The sequence below is a fragment of the Pelodiscus sinensis genome, chromosome 4, assembly GCF_049634645.1.
Source record: "Pelodiscus sinensis isolate JC-2024 chromosome 4, ASM4963464v1, whole genome shotgun sequence".
NCBI classification, from domain to species: domain Eukaryota; kingdom Metazoa; phylum Chordata; order Testudines; family Trionychidae; genus Pelodiscus; species Pelodiscus sinensis.
The window spans coordinates 17,322,148-17,347,111 of NC_134714.1; the positions used below are offsets into that span (position 1 = coordinate 17,322,148).

The 24,964-nt window shown below is 46.3% G+C and overlaps 1 long non-coding RNA gene across 2 annotated transcripts in view; it reads left to right on the forward strand.

Annotated features, from left to right (window-relative positions):
- Positions 1 to 17,105, forward strand: part of LOC142829067 (uncharacterized) — a 160,556-nt gene extending 143,451 nt beyond the window's left edge. For both annotated transcript variants that reach the window (XR_012903276.1, XR_012903277.1), the window contains 2 exons: positions 10,588 to 10,723; positions 16,973 to 17,105. This is a non-coding gene — a long non-coding RNA (uncharacterized LOC142829067). The remainder of the gene's footprint in view (positions 1 to 10,587; positions 10,724 to 16,972) is intronic.
- The last annotated feature ends 7,859 nt before the right edge of the window (positions 17,106 to 24,964 follow it).

Below are 24,964 nucleotides of genomic sequence, written 5' to 3' on the forward strand. Positions count from 1 at the left end.
CACAGGGAGAGATTTATGACATCTGTAGCACATTAAATTTTAACTTTTAATGGTATAAAACCAAGGTCATACAACAGATAGAGGCAACAGCATTAAGCATAGCAAAGGGGCCCTGACTGGCAGTGTTTGCAGAGCAGAGAAACGCTGCAGGCTAAAAGAAAAAGCACAGGATTTGCCTGCCACCCGCTGGTGAAACATGGTATGAGGCCTTTGTTTCACCTCCATAAGATCAGTGTGTGGCTATACACATCCCTGGAGTGGTAGGAATGGATTAAAGTATAAAGATCCAGTGGGCCCGTAACTGTATAGCAGGGGTGGAGAACCTCAGGCCTGTGGGTCAGATGCGGCCCCCAGCTTACCTGGATCCGGCCCCCACGGCTCAGGGATCCCCCCCACATTGGGGAGCCCATGCTGGTACTCCATCCCCCCTGCCACCTACTCACAGAGCTAGAGCATGCAAAATCTACTAGCCTGGGTCCCTCCGGTGTGAGAGGGGAATGCGGGGAGGGTCTTTCTCTCTCAGTCAGGGGCTTCTCACTTTGCTTTGCACTTGTGTGCGGCCCCCAACTGCTTTGTCTGTGGGTCAGTGGCCCCCGACCTGAAAAAAGGTTGCCCACCCCTGTATAGAGCCACTGCAGAAAGGCCCATCGTGGGCATGGGGGCAAAGAAGGGCACTGGAGAAGCTGGAACAATGTCTTCATGAAACTAAATCACGTGTCCAACACATTTTCTGTACCCATGTGAAAAAAATGTATGGGCCAGATCCTCAGCTGGTGTAAATTGGCATAGGTGGTAGCTCAGCTGAGTGGCTGTCTCACTATGGGTGTGTCTAGTGAGAGTTTTATCAGAAAAACAGCTGTTTTTTCAACAAAACCTGAGTTAAGTTCACACTGCAATTGCTTTCTTCTGAAAGTGAATTGAAAGAACAAAGGGGGGTTTCCAGCATTGGGAATCCTCTTTCTACAAGGAAGAAGCCTTTTTCCAAAAGATCACTTTCGGGAAAAGGCGTGTGTGGACGGGGAATTATTTCAAGAGAAGAGGAAAAACCACAGGTGCCCGGGTGGCCACTCCGTCCATAGCAATCACAGCTTACATGCGAGATAGCATCTATTCAGTATGTACGCTCTCTTTCAAAAAAGCAGATCTTTTTCTATACACTTTTGTGTGTGGACACACTCTTTCAGAAGAAGTTTTTTTGGAAGATCTCTACCAAAAAAAGGGTTCTTCTGAAAGAAGCCTGCAGTCCAGACATAGCCTATGAGTCTATTGGCTTTTTTCTTTCCTTCTTCCTCTCCTTGCCTCTTTTCTATAGCTTAACCCTTTCTGCCAACTGTCTCTGTCTCTCTCCTTCCCTCCCATTCACTCCTTTCTCATCTAGATCTCATCAGTTCAGGTTAAAGGCACCAAAAAGCTGGTACCCGCTCACAGCTGGTTGGTTGACTCCATCCATGTTCTAGTGGTCAGCAAATATTGGTATTTGTAGGCTGGGAAGTAAATGGCCCTGGAGAGAAATGAGCTCTCATTTTGAGTCTAAGCTTAATCCTGGGACTACGCTGAGGTAGTGTAAGTGAGCCTGTAGCCTGTGTGTGGGTACTGAGCACTATGGGAGAGTTTCTGTCAGAGGCATGAGTAAATTCAGGAGCTCAGCTCCTGGCATTTTGCGCTGCAATTTTCAAAAGTGCCTAAGGCAGTTAGATGCTCAAGTCCCTTAGGCTCCTCTGGAAAGCTCAGTCTAAATTCACTGATAATCACACTGGCTAATCTCTATGAGCTAGTTATTCTAGTGTAGCCCAGAGGCTGAGACCACTGACAAGGGAGCATGAAGTCAACTCTACAGCCGCAGTTGAGAGCCTGCTGTTATGTGATAGAGGCTCATGCATTAAGCTCCAGAGGTCCCAGGTTTAATTCTGCCTGTTGGCATTACACTTAGGGCCGGCCCGAGCCATTTTGGCACCCCAGGCGTGCGGCGCCGCCCCCGGGACGTGCGGCCCCGCCTCCGGGCACATGACGCATGCGCGGGCCCGCCCCCGGGGCACGTAGGCAGATGCATAGTGCATGCGCTGCTCAGTCAGCCCAGCCACTGCTGATGGCGCACAGTCCAGGGCCACCCGGGGCGGGCTGCGCCTGGCCGTGCAGGGCTCTGCGGCTGTGGGGGGAAGGGCGCTGCTGGCCGGTGCTGCAGGGGTTAACACGGCTCCCACTCTGGGTGGCTGCTGCAGCCCACTGGGAGCCGGGCGCCCCCATAGGTTAGTCCGGCCCTGGTTACACTAGGAAGAGTCCAGGCTTAGACACATTTGCATTAAGGCCAGGGTGATAGTAAACTAGCCTGACTTGCTTAGTTCCTTATCCAAGTGAGCATGAAATGTCTGTGATGCTGCAAAAAGAACCCATCATCCCAAATGTCACTGTTCTGAAAATGTTATGCATAAGGAGCACTGTAAATAATAGATTGCCATATGGAATGCTAGGGATTGCTCTTTTTCTTTGGCAATTTTGGAATGATTTATAGCTGTAGCAGGAGCAATTAAACAATCCAGCGGTCTCTAAAAAGACATACCTTCTTGGATGGAAGTGGTAGTGGATTCCTCAGCTGGGTCATAGAAACATGACAGAAGGACTCAATAATAGCATATTAGAACTGAAAGGGATCTCCGGAGGTCATCAAGTCCAGTTCCCTGCCCTCACAGCAAGACTAAGCACCATCTAGATCTTCCCTGATAGATGTCTGTCTAACCTGCTCTTAAGTATCTCCAGGGATAAGGATTCTACAGTCTCCCTAAGCAATTTATTTCAGGGCTTAACCACCCTGACAGGAAATTTTTTCCTAATGTCCAATCTAAATCTCCTTTGCTACACTTTAAGCCCATTGTCTCTTGCCCTGTCATCAGAGGTTAAGGAGAATAGTTTTTCTTCCTCCTCCTTGTAACACCCTTTTAAGTACTTAAAAGCTGCTATCATGTCCCCTCTCCATCTTCTCTTTTCCTCTTTTCCAAACTAAACAAACCCAATTCTTTCAGTCTTCCTTCAGAGGTCATGTTTTTTAGATTTTTAATCTGTCCATGAGGGTGAACAAGGGGAACTTGGCCAAACCTAAGAATACAGAAGTGTCCTGCCTTAAAAACTCCAGAAGCACTGATTGGCTTCACTAGGAGGAGGGCCCTCTGGTAATGCAGACACTCTCAGTCTTGGGCATGTTGCTTTTTAATACGAGAACCTCTAAACAGCTTTTACCAGCAATGTGGGAAGGCTGTTCAGCCTCTGCTGGCCAGGCATGCCTGAATCGGCCTCTTCTGGAAACTCTGGGCTAACTCGCTATCCCCGGGAGTAACTTCTGTATAGTTTGGAGGACAAGTGACCCAGAAAAAATCCAATTTCCGACAGCATAAGATTCAATGGCTTTTTTTTTGTTCTCTCCCTCACCCCTATCCCTTTCAGATCCATAAATTGCCATTGTCTTTCTGTATCCCCTACGGTTCCTCTGTGTGGAAAGGTGTGGGATGCTTCCATCAAGTTAGAACAAGAAGAGCTCTGCATGGGCAACATTCATTTGAAGATATTTATCAAGGAAGTCAGCCTCACATAACACACACAAAATGTAAATGAGAACAGCTGAGAGAGAGAGAGGGAGAGGAAGAAGTCTGTTCACTTCTGCTGCAGGGTCTCTTTAATAAATAACCAAGTACAAATTACAAGCTAATTCTGATTCAGCAGTGACTACCTCTGCTGTGATGCTTCTACCGCAGCACATGGGCTCTTCTCCATGGGCTTCCTAGGCAAAGTTAAGCTTTTTAGTTTTCATGTTCCCTCCCCCGTGAGCATAACAATGAAAGCAAATTTCTCATAATGAGGAGAACACCCTCCTAAACCTGAGAGAGAGACAGCAGCACAGACCTGTCAGGGAGCCTTTTGTTGACAACACGAGGGAGCCATTTTCTCCCAGCCAGTCACAGAGAGGGCCTATATGGGGGCAGGCAGCCAGGCTAGCAGTGTACACAGGAATTGATCAGGAATGCATTAGTGCCCATCGATTTTGCTAATAGCAGTGTAAGAGCTGAAGATGTTTTCCCTTGTGACAGCACACAAAAACAATAAAAAATTATGCCATACAGAGATCCTCTGATAGGATGTATAAAGGAACAAAAAAGGAAAATACCACAGAGAAGAGATTGATCCATGAGGCTGTAAAAAATGGGCAGGAGCCTACAACAAGCATTTTTCTAGGAGAATTATTTTGATAAGGTAAGGACCTTCTAATGATTAATATTTTCCATGAAGCAGGGCTGACAGTCTCATCGGGCCCCTAGACAAGGCTAGGGGAGGCCTGCTTCATGCCCCCAGAAAGGGTGGGGCCCCAGGCAGAACAGGCAGGGCTGGGGTTCAGAAGCCCTCAGCACCACCTGGAGAGTGTGGTGCTTCCCCCAGGCAAACCTCAGTATGACCAAGAGTATGCCACATAGGGCTCTAGCAGCATTTTAAAGGGCCTGGGGCAGTGGTGGCCAGGAGCTCTGGACTCTTTTGTATCACTTGGCCCCAGGGCAGTTCCCCCCCGTCTACCTCCACCCTCCATTGGTGGGACTGATTCCATAAATTAACCTGTTTCTCTAGTGTTGGCTGCCCTTGTGAAGCAGCTGCTGTGTTATTACAGACAATGAATAACCTTTGATTCGATTTTCATCCAGAAGATTGATGGTGATGGGATGCCTACCATAGTGAATGCTAGTGGAATTGGGGTAGGTTTAAAAGTTAAAAGAAAAAAAGGAACCAGTTAAAAATTACTTAGGAAAGTTAGATGTCTTCAAGTCACCAGGGCCTGATGAAATGCATCCTGGAATACTCAAGGTGCTGATAGAGGAGGTATCTGAACCGTTAACCATCATCTCTGAAAAATCACGGAAGTCAGAAGAGATTTCAAAAAACTGGAAAAGGGCAAATATAGTGCCCTTCTATAAACAGGGAAATAAGAACAACCAAGGAAATTACAGAGCAGTCAATTTAATTTCTGTGCCAGGGAAGATAATGGAGTAAGTAATTAAGGAATTCATCTACAAACATCTGGAAGATAACAAGGTACTAGGTAACAGCCAGCATGGATTTGTAAAGAACAAATCACGTCAAGCCAATCTGATAGCTTTCTTTAATATCAAGATTTGTGGATAAGGGAGAAGAGATGGACAGGGCATGCCTAGATTTTAGTACGCCATTTTACAAGGTCTTGTGTGACCACCATATCAATAAATTAGGGAAACACAACCTAGATGGGACTACTATAAGGGCTACTATAAGGTTGGTGCATAGTTGGCTGGATAACCATTCTCAGAAGTATCCTGAAATAGCCTTGCAGTCTAGACATACCCATTGTGTCCCGTTCTGGGCACCACATTTCAGGAAAGATTAGGAGAAATTGGAGAAGATCCAGAGAAGACCAACAAGAATGATTTAAGATCTAATAAACATGAGCTTTGAGGAAAGACTGAAGGAATTGGGCTTGTTTAGTTTGGGAAAGAGAAGACTAAGATGGTACAGGATAGCAGTTTTCAAGCATCTAAAATGTCACAAGGAGGGAGAAAAATTGTTCTCCTTGGTCTCTGATGAAAAGGCAAGAAGCAATGGGCTTAAATTGCAGCAAGGGATGTTTAAGTTGGACATTAGGAAAAAAACTTCCTGCCTGTCAGGGTGGTTAAACACTGGAATAAATTGCCTAGATGGAATCTCCATCACTGGAGATATTTAAGCACAGGTTGCCTAGACATCTATAAAGGATGATTTAGAAAGTACCTGGTCCTGCCGTGAGGGCAGGGGACTGGACTCGATGACCTCTCAAGATCCCTTCCAGTTCTAGTGTTCTATGATTCTATGAAATTGCACAACGATCTGGAGACCAACCCAGCTGGGCATGTGCTAATCCTAATGAACTGAAGAGCATGAGAGCCAGGGAGATAGATCAGGAATGTCCAGACTGTGACCAGCCCATCAGGCCACAGTGGGGAAATGAGAAACACTTCCTATTGTGAGGTTGCACAACACCCCTCTGCCCCCTGGGGCTCTGTTGGGATATAACTATTCAGGCCTGCCTGCAAAGGCCTATACTTTAAGCATTTAGGTGTATTCTTCCTGTTTTCCTTATAACACAGGTATAAAAGCAAAATCACAGTCTATCTGTATATGATCATCTCAGACTTTGTTCTTAAGATAAGGCTTTTGGCTAAGCAGCAGGGGCATCCATAAACGGGGAAACATACAATCATGTTCTGACACATCCCAAACCACTCACACTGAAACAAGATAATCTGGGGCTGTTAGGTGATCCAGTCTATCTCCTCCAAATAAAAGGAAGGGCCTAGAAGATTTAAAATGTTGAATGTCCAGAACCAAAATAAATGAGGGAAGAAGAGAGGGAGGAGAAACGGAAAACATGGGATGGGGGGGGGGGGGGGGGGGGAGGCAAAAAGAGGCAGAGGTTAGATAAGTATCAAAGAGAAAGCCAAGTATGTATGTAACAGGAAAAACTGGAAAACAACAGATAGTCTATTAGCACCTAAAAACTAGAAAGTTAAAAGAGGCAGATAAGAACCATTAGTTAGCAATTAGAGAGGAAGGGACCTAAAACCAGATTCTACACAGACATAAAGAACCATTGGCACCTTCATTGGTAGGTTGATAATGTCCCAACCATCCAGTATCTTGATTTTAAACTATTAGCATAAGCAGGGCTTGCCCAGCTTCGGCGAGTCCCACTCGCCAGCTGCGCTGTCTTGCGTTCTGCACATGTGCAGATCGTTCTGTGCATGTGCAGATCGCCGGGACACGGCTCTTCTGGGTTGTAATCTACTCTCCATGGGCGAGTGGATTCCAAAGACTGTCGAGCCCTGAGCATAAGAATGAAACTTGTGAATTAATTGTAATTTCCAATCCTTCTCTGTGTATTTGGCTTGTGGAGTTGGTCTGTAACAAAACAGCAACTTGGAGATCCCTTAGGGTATGTCTACACTTGCACCCTCTTGTGAGAGAGGAATGCAAATGAAGAGATTCAAAATTGGAAATGAAACGGGGATTTAAATATCCCATGCTTCATTTGCATATTCATGTTATGGCACTATTTCGAAATAAAAGACACTGTTAAGACGTTATTTCGAGACAAATGCTTTTATCCATTGGCAGGGTGCTAGCAATGTGGCCATAACATGTCAACAATGGGAGGCAGAAAACTGGTTTGACCAGTTTTCACTTTTGGTAACTTTTGCATGTTAACAACACTTTTGTCGCCAAACCTTCCCAGTGTAGACATAGCCAAAGCTATAATCTCCTTGGTGGCTTGGCAGGCTGGATCTGCCACATGGAGGGTTTTTTGCCCAAGCCTGATCTAAGTGCTATAATTGCCTGGGGAGGCATCTGGCTTTTCAAATGATGTAGCACTGCATTCCATTCCTGGGGGGAAGGGGGAGAGATGTGTTCATATTTTGGCGCATTTTGTCTTTAGCTAGGAGCAAATTGAGTTTGTTTCCTGCTTATCGTGTCACAAGGCTCGTGGAAACATGGAACCATGGACTTTTGGCAGCATAGCTCCCTGAAAGATGCACACCTACGCAGCTACACACAAACAATTCTCCACCCGCCCACCTCCTTTGCAGAGCCATGCAGCAGCATTCACCTTCCTGATGGAAGGGGAGCGGCGCGGTAGGTGGCTGCTCTGGCGAGTGGCGCCAGCTGAGGTGATGTGAGGGGACTGCTGGGAGGGCCGGCTGAGGCAGCATGGTGGGTGGCCGGGTCCTACTCCAGCGAGAGGGCCGGGGCTGGGGCCTGCTCTGGCGGTCAGGGCCTACAGTGGCCGTGTGGCATGGCATGGCAGCGGGGTAGGAGGTGGGGCCTGCTCCAGTGGGGGAGCCAGAGCCTGCTCTGGCAGGAGGGCTGGGACATGCTACATGGCTGGTAGCCAGGGCTTGCTCCAGCACGGGACCACGGCTTGCTCTGGCGGGGGGACTAGGACTTGCCATGTGGAGGGTGGCCATGCCTGCTCCGGCAAAGGGAGGCAGGGCCTGCCACAGCTGCAGGATAGGGCCAAGGCCAGCTTCGGCGGACGAGGCCAAGGTCACTCAGCAGCTGGCTATTCTGGCTGCTCCGATGGCCGGGGCCAGGGCCAGCTGCTCTGGCAGCCAGGCCTGAATAACAAATCATTGATGTACTGTAATGCCGAAAAAGGACCCACCCTGGCAGCCTCCATCACGGGAACTGTGAAAATGTAAATGTTGTTATAGTCCCCTTAAAATGCATCAGGCCTCCTGTCTTGAAAGTTTACTATGAAGAACTTGAACTACAGGCAGTCCCCGACTTACACGGATCTGACTTACGTCGGATCCACACTTATGAACGGGGCTTTTCTCGCCCCGGAGCTCACGGGCGGCAGGTTGCCGCCCGTGTCCTCTGGGGCGAGAAAAGCTTCTCCCGGTCTCCCTGGTCTGCTGGGGGGGGGTCCAGCAAAGCCGCTGAACCCCTCCCCCCCCCCCAGCAGACCAGGGGGACAGGAGCAAAGCCGCCCAGGCGGTGGGGGTCCCGCTGCCTGGGCGGCTTTGCTCCCGGGCAAACAAGCAAAGCCGCCCAGGCGGCGGCTTTGCTCAGGTGTCCCTGGTCTGCTGGGGGGGTCCAGCGGCTTTGCTGGACCCCCCCAGCAGACCAGGGAGACAGGAGCAAAGCTGCACAGGCGGCATCCCGCTGCCTGTGCGGCTTTATTCGGGGGCAAGCTAGGAAGAATAACTAAACACACATGATCCCCAGTAATTCCTTGTTTCAATTTGCTACAGAAGTTTAATTTTTAGGGCATTCAGTCTTCTTATTTATTTTAAATTAAAGACTCGCAACTACAAACATTAAGAATAAAACATATTACTTCTTTCACTAAAGAAAGAAGTGATGATTTATTTTATCAGTTATTGATTTTGCACTCCATATTCTTTTCCTCCATACCTATCCCATAGATAGATTTAAAATATTTATTTTGCCCTCTTTGGCTTCCTCTTTCGCATGCCCCATGCCCATCATGGTTGTGTGGAAATACAAAACCTGATGTAAGAGTTTGGGGTATGTTACATTTCCTTTCTGTCACATGGCACTATGTATGGATTAAATGAATTCCGACAGTAATCACAAGACTGGAAGGGAGTCTGAGATCATCTAATCCAGCCAGAGGAAGGTCTGGGACAGAGCTATAAACAGAGGAAGTTGGCTATGTAAAATTTTGCAGTATTAATTTTATTTTTATTTGGCTTCATATTGAATAAACTCTTAAAGTCATGCATCTTGTTAAATATCCCTTGTTTTAGTATTCTTTTCCCATAACATTTGAAAATCTATCTATATAGGTGCACAAGACAAAACTCACTCCATTCATGGATGAAAGAACTTAGAGGGAACACAGGTTGGCAGGTGAACTTTCACAGAGAAAAACTGCTATTTGGGAGACAATTTTCTCATCTAGTAAATGGCAAAATGTAGCAAGGTTCCCTTATCAAATATAACTTTCATGGCAGACTCAACTTTGGGACAAATTCATGAATTACTGCAGGCCAAAAATCGGAAGTGTTTCATCAACAAACACAGTTGCTTTTTCTATTATGTTTCTTATAAAACCCTCAAAACTATAGAATCCAAACACCAGATAGTCATTCTCTAAGCAATTTGACTAATCTCTGTTTTCAAGTGGTTTGGTCTCTTTCTCCCTCTCTCTCCAAAGGGGAGAATTGTGCAGATAATGTAGTGGTTTCTTTCAATAGGGTTTTGGTTTTGCATCTGAGGGTATGTGTACACTATCGAGTTTTGTTGGAAAAAAGGTCATTTTTCTGACAAAACCCAAGTTCTGTCCACACTGTAATCACATTCTTTCAAAAGTAAATCCAAAGAACAGAGGAGTTTTTCTGGCATTGGTACTCTATGAGGAAGAAGCCGTTTTCCGAAAGAGCTCTTTAGGAAAAAGGTGTGTGTAGACAGGAAGAAGGGTTTTTTTTTCAAAAGAGGAAATAACACAGGTGCCCTGGTGGACACTCCATCCATACTAATCACAACTTTATAGTTCCTGTCTTCTGCTAGCTCTGAAAGCTGCAGGCACCCTGGACAAGCCTTGTGGCACCCTGACCACGCAGCTCTCCCTGCCACAGGCCTTGCCACCCATGGCAGAGCCACAAGCCCCTTGCAATGCCCCTAGACCTTGCAGGGAGCAGCCCCAGGGGTTCCAGGACCCACCCAGGGGGACTAAGAGGCAGCCACCCTCCTGGTCTGGAGTGGAGATCCTGTCCCTCCTCGAGTTGTGAGGCGAGAAGGAGACATTGCAGGATCTCCACTCCAAGCACCACAACGCTGAGGCCTTTGAGCACATGGCTGAGTCCCTGGCAGAGCATGGACACCCACCCTGGACTTTGGAACAGGTCTGGAGTAAGGTAAAGGAGATCTGTCAGGGCCAGAGAGCACAGCTCGTGCTCAGGGCAGGACTCCACACCTGCCCCTATTACCAGGAGCTCCACCAGATCCTGGGCGGGGAGAGAAATGTGTTCCTCACCCATCATGGTGGACTTCAGCCTTGAGAGCCCCATCGTCACCCAGCCACAGGTCACAGCGGAGGATAAGGAGGACCAGGGCCAGCAGGAGGAGATGGACACCATCACCCTGTCCCTGGAGCCAGTGCCTGTCAGCCAGGACATCTCCCAGGCCTCGTATGATGCCAGGGAGGGATTTTCAGGTGAGTGCTCTCAGTTTGTCACACTCACAGGGCGGGGGAGGTGGGTGCAAATGGGGGTGGGGGGGGCGAGCATCACTCGGGCTGGACATCATGCTGCAGTCCGTGCACATGGAACCATGTGTGGCATTAGTGGCAGACTCAGCAGGCAGCCTCTGAGCACGACTGGGATGCTGCTGCCAGGATCAGAGAAGGCCACACATGTCCAGTCCTGGGTGGGCAGGGCTGGCTGCCAGCATTTGCCACAGGTTAGCAAGGCTAGCCACAAGGGTGCAGGCATGACCCCAGACACCCCGAGGAGTGCCACACATAGCACACGGGAATGCCTGCATGTGTGAGGCACCACTTGCTCCCACGAGCAGCGCTGCGAGCCGCAGGTGTGTGTGTGGACACCAGGGAGGGCCCGGCTGCTCCCGGCTCCTCTGTCGCCCATGGGACCCCACTGTGGCTGAACACTTCCTTTGCCTGCTTGTCCGGGGGCCTCATGCTGAGAGTTTCATATGAGGGAAGTCCAACCTGTATTCAGAAACTCCAGAGTCTGAACAAAAGAGAAAGGGCAGGGGAGCGGTAAAAGCTCGTGGTTTTGGTAAAAGCCATTTCTGTTTCCCAATGAAGCACTCAAGCCAATCAAACAGGAACTAAAAGAGGACATTTTCACTTTGACTATAGTTTGCATTAGCTCCCTATGGTATGGATGTAAAAAATCTTCCTTTTGAATCATGAAACGAGTTGATTTTCATCAGGGTTTTTGGAAAGGCTCAGCTGAGTCTAAAGGAAATATTTATTAATGATGATAGTTGTGTGAATTTTTTTTCTTTTTGGTTCACTGGCTATTGTGAATTTTTTTGAAAATATTTTCCTCTCAGTATTTTTGCTTTCATTTAATCATTTAAACTTTTTTTTATGATTAATACAACTGAAGGAAATTTTAAAATGACATCAAAATTATTTGATATAATTTTGAAATTTTCTGAATTTTTGGGGTGGAGAGATTAATCTGAACAAATTGTCAAAATAAACATTAATTTGTTAAATGCTTTGGTTTTGCTGAATTTCCTTTTCTTTCCCCCCCCCCCCCCCAAGGGAAAAAATGTTTGGTCTAGAAAATTTTGCTCCACTGTCATGGGGAATAATTACCAAGGTTGCAATACCCTGAATAAGCACTAGATGTCCTGCTACGAAAGATACATGATTTCTTATAAGTTTAACATACTTCTAACACAATAGTGCTTAGATCTTGTGCAGGGGGTCAGACTAGATGATCATAATGGTCCCTTCTGACCTTAAAGTCTATGAGATCTTAGTTGTTTAGGAGCCAAATTAGTGATCAGCATTTCCTAAAATGAGCCACAGTAGTGTAAATTGTTTCATTTCCTATAGTACTATATATTCCTGTTTAAATAGTATGACAGAGGAAATATTTAGTGTATATATAAAATATTATTCTCATGGCAAAATGACTGACCAAATATTACAAAACTTAAAAACAACAAGCACTTTAAAGACTAACAAAACATATAGATGGTATCATGAACTTTCGTGGGCACAGCCCACTTTTTCAGATGACTGGCCAAGTATTATTTTATAGGAACAGCCGTATTGGGTCAGACCAAAGATCCATCTAGTCCAATACCCTGTCTTCCGACAGTGGCCAATGCCAGGTGCTTCAGAGGGAACAAATAAAAACAGGTAATTGTCACGTGATCCATCCTCTGCCATCCATTCTCAATATTATCAACTAAAATAGTAGAAACATCCTGACTGGTTAATAACTTTGGTTTAAAAAAAAATCACACAACTTAATATCGTATGCCGCAAAGAATCACAGGAGACACATTCAAGAGCCACTTGCAGCTTACAAGCCGCAGTCTGAGTTTCACTATTCTGACACCTATTATGATGCTGGGTTAGGGGAGAGATTTCTAATTTCTACAGAATTAGAAATTACTACTTAACTGTCCCTTTTAGTGAATAGTTAAGGGCTCGTTCTAATCTTTTCACCAAAATAATCCATTTGGGTATGTCTACACTACAAAGTTAATTCGAACTAACGTCCATTAGTTCGAATTAACTTTGATAGGCGCTACACTAGCGCTCCGCTAGTTTGAACTAGGTAAACCTCATTGTACGAGGATTAAGCCTAGTTCGAACTTACTCGTTCAAATTAAGGGCTGTGTAGCTCCTTAATTCGAACTAGTGGGAGGCTAGCCCTCCCCAGCTTTCCCTGGTGGCCACTCTGGCCAACACCAGGGAAACTCTATTGCCCCCCTCCCGGCCCTGGACCCCTTAAAGGGGCACGGGCTGGCTACGGTGCCCGTGCCAGGTGCAAGCCTGCCAGCACCCAGCCAGCAGACCCTGCACCTGGCACGGCTCGAGCCAGCCACCCGATGCCCCCCAGCCCTCCCCCTCTTCCCGGGACCAGGCTGGCGGCTCCCGGGAGCTTGCCCAGGACCACAAGAGGTGGGCACCCGCCTGGTCCAGTGCAGACATCGTGGACCTCGTCCACGACCTCCGCACTAGGCACAGGAAAGCGGCCGTCTAGGGCACCAGAGCTGCCAGCCTGGCCACCCAGGAGCAGGTGTGCATGAAAATCAAGGTGGTCCACTGAGACCCGAGCCCTGAGCTTAGAAAAGCCGTACTGGGTCAGACCAAAGGTCCATCTAGCCCAGTAGCCTGTCTGCCGACAGCGGCCAACCCTAGGGATCCTGGAGGGGATGGACCAAAGACAGTGACCAAGCCATTTGTCTTGTGCCATCCCTCTCCAGCCTTCCACAAACTTTGGGCAGGGACACCACTCCTACCCCCTGGGTAATAGCACTCCATGGACCCAACCTCCATGAATTGATCTTACTTCTCTATAAACTCTGTTCTAGTTCTAGCCTTCACAGCCTCCTGCAGCAAGGACTTCCACAGGTTGACTATTTGCTTTGTGAAGAACAACTTTGTTACTAGTTTGAACCCTGCTACCCATTCCTTTCCTTTGGTGTCCTCTAGTCCTTCTATTATGGGAACTAATGAAGAACTTTTCTGTATGCACCCTCTCCACCCCACTCTTGCTTTTATATCCCCCCTCCATCTCCTCTTTTCTAAGCTGAAAAGTCCCAGTCTCTTTAGCCTCTCTTCATATGGGACCTCTTCCAAACCCCTCATCATTGTAGTTTCCCTCCCCTCTCCCACCCTCTCTCTTCCCCTCTCCCACCTCCTTTTCCCAGTCTCCCCCAGTTTTGTTCAATAAAGAGAAATTCTATTTTTGAACACAATTGTCCTTTATTTTGTACATCAGGAAGGGGGGCTAGGGAAGGGTAAGTGGAAGGAGGTGAGGGAGGAATGGGGTACGAGCCCCCAATGGGGAGGACTGGGCTGGCTCTACGGGCTTCTGAGGGTGGAAGCTCTCCTGCAGCCCCCCCAATTGCCCCCTCTCCCCAGATGACAGCCTGTGGCAAGTGCAGCTGGGCTGATGGCCGAGAGCTGTGATGTGCCCACTGTGGGTACTCTGGGCAATCCAAGCCAGGACTGCTTTGCAAGTGGGGCACCCCTGAGAACTGTCTGTCCGGGGTGGGGTTCAGGTCCCTTTAAGCACAGCCCTTGGCTAGCCTGAGACAGCAGCTCCATGCTCTAAGTCTTCATCTGATGCCCTGCCAGCACTGCTTCCAGCCATCCTTAACCCCGGTTCAGGGTCCACTCTGTGTGGACATGCTAGTTCGAATTAGCAAAACGCTAATTCGAACTAGTTTTTTAGTCTGGATGCGTTAGTTTGAATTAGTTAATTCGAACTAAGCTAATTCGAACTAAGTTAGTTCCAATTAATGCTGTAGTGTAGACATATCATTTCTTCCTAAATTTGCAATGGTAAAATACTCAGAATGTCTATCCCACTTAATACCTTTGCAGATTTTTCCCACTGAAGCAGCAGATATGAAATAGAACCATTAACCTTGATCAGGATTTTGACTGGGGCCACTGGCCTATCTAATAACTCTCCTCTTGCCCTCCTCCCCACGGTCTCCTGTCTCTTCAGATTGCTGACTGCTCATGCTAAGGGCCTTACCAAATTCATGGCCATAAACAACATAATACAGCCCATGAAATCTGGTCTCTCCCTATGAAAGCTGGTCTTTTATATGCTCTTATCTTATACTATACAGATTTCATGGTGGTAACCAGCATGTCCCAAATTGGAGGTCCTGACCCAAAAGGGAGTTGCTGGGGGGTCACGAGGTTATTTTAGGGGGTTGTAGTATTGCCACCCTTACTTGTGAGCTGCCCTTAGAGCTGGGCAGCTGGAGAGCAGTGGCTGCTGACTGAGGGCCAAGCTCTGAAGACAGAAGCACAGAGGAAGGGGTGGCGATACCATCCCATGCCATCTTTACTTCTGCACCGCTGCTGGCAGCTGTTCTACCTTTAAAGGTGGGCTCCTGGTCAGTGGCTACTGCTCTCTAGTTGTGCAGCTCTGAAGGAAGTGCCACCAGCAGCAGCTGTGCACAGGTAATGGTAGCAGTACTGCGACCCCCCCCCCCCCCACACACACACACACACAAAACTCCTTTTTGGGTCAGGACTCCTACAATTACAGTACTGTGGAATTTCAGCTGTACATGGTTAAATCATGACAATTGCTATTTTAAAAATCATTTGACTGTGAAATTGACCAAAATGGACTATGAGTTTGGAAGGCCCTACTCAAGCTGCATAAGCCCCTTCTCCTTAGCCTCTGACTCTGCCCTTGCTGCACCACCAAAGCTGCCCTGACTCAGTACATTCAGGAATTACCTTATTTGTCCACAGTATTTCTCTATTTTTCTTCTTAATGCATCTGCTACTTCCAAACCACTTGAGCCTTTTCTCCTTAGCTCTTTCTGCTAAGTTGGCCTTTGCAACTCTCTAGTCTCCCGTTTCTCTTCTTACAACTGTCCCTTTGGCACATCTTGTAGCAGTGCCATCAATTCCACATGTTGGCAACCCTTAAGGTTGCATCCTCAGTCTCTTCCTTGGCAGATTTATCTGTATTCCTGATTTCAACTGTCAATCTGTGAGGATGAGTCTGATGTTGCAAGATCTGAATGGACTCTTCTCTGACAGCTAGTTGGAGAGTGGCAAAATTTCAGGAGTAAACTGTATTTACATAACTACATCTTTACATTTACACCTACTCTGCCTAGGTGTCTAGCAGGCAGGATCTGTGCAGCTCCAAGAGATCAACTTTGGCTGGTGCTGAGTTACAAATCATTTTAGCCAGGGATGCAACTAGCTGTTCGGGGGGAGGGGGGCATGCAAAATATGTCTTTGGGCCCTTCTCTCCTCTCATGGCTCAACTCAAGTATTGCTGCTTAGCTAACAATTATTTTACCCCATCTTCTCAGTATATTAAAGAGAAATTAAAATAGTTTGCATAGTTTTAATTGCACCTACCATTTCATTTAACAAACAAAAACAGTGACATTATGCAAGTAAAAAATCAGAACTTTCCAAGGTATGAATATAATAAAATATTCCATAATCTAAATTTGAGAGCAATCACCTGCATTGCTTAATATCACATACAATAATCCACTAATTATTCAACATGGAGATTTGTTGACACACACATTATACTGTAAACAGCAGCATTAGAATCCATGCAGTTAGTCTCATGCATCTTGCTTTTATGCCAGCTCATGTGTCCAAGATTTCCTCAAAGGGGGTAGATCATGCAAGCTTGTGCTCATTTGAACTAACCACATGGTTTGTTAAACACTCTTAGTCCATTGTAGACTGCAGGTAATTTATCAGTTTCATCTTTCGGAATGATCTTTCAGCAGACGCCATCATAACTGGCAAGGTTAAATACACTCTTACAGTGACAGCCACATTTGGAAAAACTGACTGAAGGTTGCATTTCAGTATGAGATTCAGTTTCTCTAGAGCAGATCTACAGTCTTTCAGAAGACACTTGGCTGGATAGATTTCTTGAATCATATCATCTGAAACATCCAATTATGAGGCAGCATACTGTGTCTCAAACTCCTCCAAATCCTCCTTTGACATACTATCCATTTCTATAAGAAAACAATATTTTTCTGAGATCTGTCTCAGGTTCTGAAATCTGTCCTCAAGACTGCTGTTTACTGCGGCAACCATGACACAGAACATACTGTGCTTAAAGTTTCAGTTCAGAGGTCAGGTTAAGTTGTGGGACAGAGGTTTGCATGTGGTCAGTGTTTTCAGGGTCCAGTTCATTGTGAAATGCTTTACATTTACTGTTGTGTGTTTCAGGAAAAGCAGTGGAAGTGCCAAGTTCCGTCACAAGTGTATGAGCAGAAGATACAGCTTTCTCAATTCCATCTTCGATAGTTTGATAAGGCGGCATTCAAGTTGCCAATCAGCGGAACAGCAGTGTCTAGCATGATGTCCTCTGACTGTACTACAACACTAAACTGTGATTTCTGTCAACAGATCATGCCAGATCAACGGAGAAGTTAAAAAAAAATCCATACACTATATTTCGTTTGGGAGTGCATTAACCTCAGAGCAAATTCTGCTGTCTTTTGTTGTGAGCTCTAACTTTTCTAAAGCCTTAACATCACCAAGCAGATATCACAGAGCGTTTATGAATCTAATTGAGCTTCCCACCTTCTCTCGTTCAATGGCTTTAACGTAATGTTAACAAATTCTTTTAAAATCTCCCACCCTCTGACTGAGGAGGAAAAGATTGTGTGCTGGCTTTGTACAGTACCAAAGAAATTCATGCACACTCTGAGGAAACAGCATCACAGAACAAGAAGTTCAAACTATGGCTGGCACATGGTAAAAATAAGGCTTTGGGATTTTTATCAGGCATTATTGCCTGGATGTCACGGTGAATTCCTCGCATGTTTGAGCCATTGTGATAACTTTGGCCATGACAGTTTGCCAAATCAATCCCTAGCTCATCTAGAGTGTTTATCAGTGTTTCTGCTAGCCCTTTCCCCATTGCATCACTAGCACTCATGAATCCAAGAAACGAGTTCACTGCTTTCCTCTTTGTTGTCATCAATATTTATTTGTAACTGTAGTGAACAGGGATGGCCGCTCACTGACCCAGAGAAGGAAGAACCCCTCTCTGATCCTGAGTGGGCTGAGACAGAGCCTGCTCCTTTAAGTCAGAGGCCTAAGGGTGGGGCAGGAAGTATAAAAGCTCAGCCTAGACGCTCAGTAGAGGGGCTGCTGCTGGAGGGAGCAGAGGCCTTTGCCAAACTCTCCCACTTAAGCCCTGAAGACCTGGCTGAAGTGGACAACTGGCCTGGTCTGCCCAGTCCCAGCTCCGAAGAGATTGTCTGGATCTTGTCCCCACATATAGAGCACCCAGAGCCTGTGGACCTGCCACTGACAAGGAGTCAGGTAATGGTGGAGGGGGAGTTTGGAAGTGGCCCAGGGAAAGCAGATGTTGGTCAGGTGGACCTAATAACTCTCTAACTAGGGTTTGGGCCCCCTCCCCGCGCCCTGGTCTTAGAGAGGCTGCCGAACTATTAAGGATAGGCCTGAGCACCAATCGAGTCCAGGACTAAGTAAGACCGCTTACAGTAACATTCTTATTGATGCCTGCTCCTGCTTTAAAATGTTGTGAGTGCAGTCTAGTTCTGCTGCATAGTAGTTAGCTGCTTTGACCAGTTCACAAATTTTGTAAACCAACAAAATCTGATGGACATCAGAAATTTATTTTGTGTACAACACCAACTCAAATATGATGGCATACCATTCATCACCTTAATTTTTGGAGATGTTCTGCTGTCACATTATTATACTGCCTTAAGAGTTCCAATAGTCCAATACAATTTCCATTCCTTGAATTCCCCAATTCTGCATTTTTACTTCTCAATGCTAAACAACAATATGCCAGGAACAAAATGCAATCCAACACTCTGGTTAGTATTGCTCTCCCCCTTTCTCCACTTCAATAGCATTTTGCAGTTGGCTATCCATACATTTTCCCAGTCGTAGACATCTCAGTTTCTTTCCTGGTGAGATATACCTGTATGTGACTGTTCTCAGCTTTTGGTTCTGGACATACAAACACTCGGGTCATCTGAAGAAGTGGGCTGTGCCCACGAAAGCTCATGATACCATCTACATGTTTTGTTAGTCTATAAAGTGCTACCAGACGTTTTGTTTAACTTAAAAAACAACAAATGGTCTGATGTTAGTCTAGAAAGTGCTATCAGACCATTTGTTGTTTTTTAAGTTTAACAAAAGGTCTGGTAGCACTTTATAGACTAACAAAACATGTAGATGGTATCTGAGTTTTCACGGGCACAGCCCACTTCTTCAGATGACCAGAGTTTTGAGTTTAGGATGTGCAGACCCAAAATAAATAGGGGAGAAGGAAGAGGGGGGGGAAGGAAAAAAAGGAAGAGGGTGGGAAACACACTTTTTTCCTTCCCCCCCCCCCCTCCCCCTTCCTTCTCCTCTATTAATTTTGGGTCTGCAAATCCTAAACTCAAAACTCTGGTCATCTGAAGAAGTGGGCTGTGCCCACGAAAGCTCAGATACCATCTACATGTTTTGTTAGTCTAGAAAGTGCTATCAGACCATTTGCTGTTTAAGTTTATCCTGTACACACTAACTTGGCTACCCTCTGAAAATACTATTTGTGTTTTTCTCCGTTGTGTTATTGAAGTACAGTTGAAGTTGCCAGTTATTATATCCCTTAACTAAATGGCTGCCACATGTTCACACACAGCCCATGCAGCATACCCAAAAAGCAAAATACTTTATTAGTTTTCTGTGAATACACAAGCCAGTCACGTTTAACTTGAGTCTTGTTCCCTATTCCCTAGCTGTCTGAAACAGGACACTTTGCAAAAAAATGTTGATTGCCCTTTTCTATCATAGGAAATGGTCTAGTGGGACATTTTACAGTCCCTCCCCCCATCATCAAGAGGCAAAAAGTGTCACTAATACTGCACAGCAGAGGTGGTCATTCTGTCACTGTCATATTTTTAACTCTACTCACATTGATGTCAGACTCATTACTTAGTCCTTCTGCTAGCTCCTTAGTTTCCTGGCTAGAAATCAGATCCTTGATGCTAACATTAGCACCCTCGGCTTCCCTCACTTCACTGGTGGCGGCTGAATCCACAACTGGGATTCTCTCTCTCTCTCTCTGGGCCTCGTCATGAGCTGAATCCACCATACTACTAACCAACCTTGCTAATAATTGCTGCAGTGTTGTAGGTGCTGTCACCACCGCAAGCAATATTTTGTTTGAGAGGAACGTGTTAACCAGTCAGTCACTTTCATTTTTCTCTGACCCTCTATTTTACTATTTTTAGATTTGCATTTTTGTGCTTGTCGGGGCCAGGCCCCCACAATGGTCATGGGGGGGCCCAAAGGCAGGGTCGACATCCCTTCTCACAAATAAACTTCCCCTTTTTAGCATAAACACAGCCCTGCAGGCCTACTCCCAAACACAGTTGTCTCTTTTGGGAAGGCTCTCTGGCCTGGAGGCCTAAGCCCCTGGTGAGTCTTTCCCAGCTGTTAGGAGATGAGCGCTGTAAGGTGGGGCGGTAGGGGGACCCAGGCCCTCCTGCTCCACCACGTCCCAACCTAGGGCCCTGTTGGCAGTGGACACTTTCGCTGCCAGCTCAGTGGGGCTTCCCGCTTCAATGCACTGAGCTCCCAAGAGGGACAGTCCTCGGCCCTGGGTTACTTCCCACCCTCACTAATATCGTCTCCTTCTCAGGGCGTTGCTCAATGGAAGAAGGGCAGGACTTCCTCCGCCCGCAGAGTCTTAGGCCCCTCCTTCCCCCCCTTCAGTATGGGGCACATCCACCCCATCACAGGGCTCCACACAAGTTTTTCCTCAGCACATTCATGGTTGAGAGCTCACTTTATACTCGGGAGCAACACACAGCAATGTGCGTGTGACGCGAGAAAAACAGATCTTGGTATGCGCAGTGCTTCAATAATATTGGGTGTTAGGCCAAAGAAAGCACTGTTTCATGTTTGTACTTTCAAACACATTACATTTTTACTTGTAATTTCTTTTATATTGGGCATGGCTATTTTTAACGACCAGAATAATTTTCATGGAAGGTTTTGCCTGTGAATCTGTTGATTTGGGCAGGAGTGAAAGTAACTTTAAGTTTCTTGTAAGTACTATTGTATCACACCCCTCTGGGAGGAGCACTCAGGGTATGAAGTTGGGGTGGGTGTGATGTGACAGTACCTGTAAGAAATTTAAGTGTGGGGTGCAGTGGGGGGAGGCTCAGGGCAGAGGAATGTGGATAGTGCAGGAATCAGGGCAGAGGGCTGAGGGAGTGGAGGACTCAGGTCAGGGAGGTCTGGGACAGATCAGGAATAAGGGAAGGGCTTGGGGGCAGGGATGGGCAGAGGGGATGTGTGGGGGGGTGCAGGGGCTGTGGGTTGGGGGGGTCAGGGCAGGGAGGCTTGTGGGGTTCAAGAATAAGAGCAGGGGGTTGAAGATGGGAGGCTTAGGGCAGGGAGATGTAGGGGTACAAGAATCAGGGCAGGGGTTGGGGAGCAGGGAAGGGAGCTGAGGGTATAGGGGCTCAGAGCAGGGGCTGCAGGAATCAGGGCAGGGGGTGGAGGGTCAGGACAGGGAGCTGAGTGTATGTGGGGACCCAGGGCAGCAGGGTTTGAGGAGTTCATTAATCAGGGCAGGGCACTTGGGCAGCCCCAGCACACACACACAGCCCCTTTCACCTGCCTGATGACCTGCCTCTTAGCAAAGCAGCCTGTTGGAGAGTCCCAGGAGCCCATCTGGAAAAGACCTACAGAGGTCACAGCAGAGAAGCATGTGGCAGATGTTGACCATGGCTGGTGAGGCAGGAAGCAGAGCAGGAATGGCTAGCAAGATGGCCACCAGAGAGGAAGGGTGGCCAGCCCCAGCAAGTGCCCATATTGTGGAGCAAGCAAGGCATAGTCTTCCCCAGTGGGAGGTGAACTTGCACAGATGCACCTCTGAACCCTGGGTCCTCACCAAGACCAGCCACTGAGAGTGGGATATGGTGAGGGAGCAAGGAGGGCACAGTAAATCCACTTTTGGTTGGAGAACCCAAGAACATGAGACAGAAGGCTCTGCTGGTCGCACTGTGGGGTGGGTGTACTGCTTGCAGGTTTATGTTTATGAAACCTGCTTGTGGCGTTTTCCCTAATTAATGTCAGGGGACTTCTTTCATTAAAAGTTTCTTTGCTACACTCAGGCTCTGTGCTTGCTAGTGGGGAAGTGTTGCCTCTCAGAGGTGGCCAGGGTGGTGTGTAATTTTCCCAGTTACTGATGGGGGTGTGAGCCAGTTTTGTGTTGTATTGTTGAAAAGGAACCCCTACCCTAAATATAGAACCCAGCACTGGCTGCTGCCTACTCAAAAGAGTCATATAAAAAGTGGAAACTAGATCATATTGCAAAGGAGGAATATAAACAATCACCACTGGTATGCAGGGGTAAGATTAGAAAGGCAAAAGCACAAAACAAGTTCAATCTAGGTAGACATAAAGAGTGACAAGAAAACATTCTACAAATATTTTAGAAGCAAGAGGAAGACCAAGAACAGGGTAGGCCCATTGCTCAGTGAACAGGAAGAAACAATAACAAGGAACTAGGAAATGGCAGAGGGGCTTAACTTCTTTGTTTCAGTTTTCACCAAGAAGTTTGATGGTGACAGGATGCCTGCCATAGTGAATGCTAGTGGAAATGGGGTAGGTTTAGAAGTTAAAAAAACCAAGTTAAAAATTACTTAGAAAAGTTAGATGTCTTCAAGTCACCAGGGCCTCATGAAATGCATCCTAGAATACTAGAGGTGCTGATAGAGGAGGTATCGGAGGTGTTAGCTATCATCCTTGAAAAGTCATGGAAGTCGTAAGAGATTCCTGAAGAGTGAAAAAGGGGCAAATATAGTGCCCATCCATAAAAAGGGAAATAAGAACAACCCAGGAAACTAGGCAGTGTCCAGACTCAGGGGTTTTTTCGGGAAAAGTAGCCTTTTCCCGAAAAAACTTCCCCTGCGTCCAGACTCAAGCCGCGTTTTCGAAATTATTTCGAAAGAACGCGGCTTTTCTTTCGATGGTGGTAAACCTCAATTTACGAGGAAGAACGCCTTCTTTCGAAAGTTCCTCTTTCGAAAGAAGGCGTTCTTCAATGTAAAGAGGCTGTCTTCGAAAGAGAGCATCCAGACTCGCTGGGTGCTCTCTTTCGAAAAAGCGGATTTCTCTTTCGAAAGATCCGCCTGCAGTCTAGACGCGATCTTTTGAAAGAGGCTCTTTCGAAAGATGCTTTCGAAAGAGCCTCTTTCGAAAGAAGCCTGCAGTCTAGACATAGCCCTACAGACCGGTCAGGGAACTTTTGTGCCAGGGAAGATAATAGAGCAAGTAATAAAGAACAAATCATATCACCACTCAAAGTGTCCTTTGATAGGATAACAAGCTTTGTGCATAAGGGAGAAGCGGTGGACATGGTATACCTAGATCGGTGTTTCTTAAACTTTTTAAGACCAAGGAACACCAAGCAATTAATTTTTTTTTATAAGGAACACCAAAGATTTTTTGATTAAAAAAAGGTTGCCTGCTCCTTAAAGGGCAGCCATTTTGAACTCTGTTGTTCTCCACAGCACACCTCCAACTGCCTCATGGCGCACCGGTGTGCTGTGGAACACAGTTTAAGAAACACTGACCTGGATATTAGTAAAGCATTTGATATGGTCTCGTATGACCTTATCAACCAACCTAGATGGAACTACTGTAAGGTGGGTGCATAACTGGGTGGATAACCATTCGCAGAGAGTAGTTATTAACTGTTCACAATCATGCTGGAAGGGCATAACAAGTGGGCTTCTGCAGGGGTCTGTTTTGGGATCAGTTCTGTTCACTATCTATATCAATGAGTTAGATATTGGCATACAGAGTACACTTAAGTTTGCAGATGACACCAAGCTGGATAGGGGTACAAGTGCTTTGGAGCAGTGTTTCTCAACCCGTGGTATGAGTACCCTTAGGGGTATTCAGGAGAAGTGGGGGGGGGTACGTCAACACAGCTGAAATTTGGAGAAAACTGAATTTGTTAAGTTTTACAGCATGTTATTATTTTTGTACTTTTTACACCCAAAATTTTCATCACCCTCCCAGCTATGATTAAGTTGTTTAAACAAATGTGTAGCACTGGTAGAAAAAAAAGTGTGCGTCTGAAAACTAAAGATACTGGGGTTACTTAGATTTTTTTCAAGGGGATACTTTATTTAAAAAAGGTTGAGAAACACTGCTTTGGAGGATACAGTCATAATTCAAGATGATCTGGACAAACTAGATAAATGATCTGAAGTAAACAGGATGAAGCTTAATAAAGACAAACACAAAGTACTCCACTTAGGAAGGAAAAATCCGTTTCACACAGAATGGGAAGCAACTATCTAGGAAGGAGTATTGCAGAAACAGATCTAGGGATCATAGTAGACCACAAGCTAAATATGAGTCAACATGTGACACTGTTCCAAAAAAAGCAAACATGATTCTGGGATGCATTAACAGAAGTATTGTGAGCAAGACACATGAAGTCATTCTTCCACTGTACTCTGCACTGGAGTATTATGTTCAGTTCTAGGTACCACATTTCAAGAAAGATGTGGAGAAATTGGAGAAGGTCCAGAAAAGAGCAACAAATTATTAAAAAACACGAGCTAGGAGGGAAGACTGAAAGAATTGGGCTCATATAGTTTGGAAAAGAGAAGATTAAGAGGGAACATGATAGCAGTTTTCAAGTATCTAAAAGGGTGTTACAAAGAGGAGGGAGAAAAATTGTTCTCCTTGACGTCTGATGATAGGACAAGAAGCAATGGGCTTAAATTGCAGCAAGGGAAGTTTAAGTTGGACATTAGGGGAAAACTTCCTGCCTGTCAGCGTGGTTAGACACTAGAATAAATTGCCTAGGGAGGTTGTGGAATCTCCATCACTGGAGATATTTAAGAGCAGGTTGGATAGACATATGGCAGGGATGATGTAGATGATGCTTGGTCCTGACATGAGGGCAGGGGACTGGACTTGATGACCTGTTGAGGTCCTTCCAATTCTAGTATTCTATGATTCTATGTCTCCACCTGGCAGAAGGGTTACAGTCTACCTGACTGGCTTGACTATTGCTTCCCAGTCCAGATGCACATCTATCCTCCAAGATATCACATGCACTCTCACCTCAAATATGGTCTTTTGTAAACCATAACTGACCCTTCCTCACCCTATCCTTCAAATGCCTTTACTGACAGTCTGTCTCGTACTGCCATA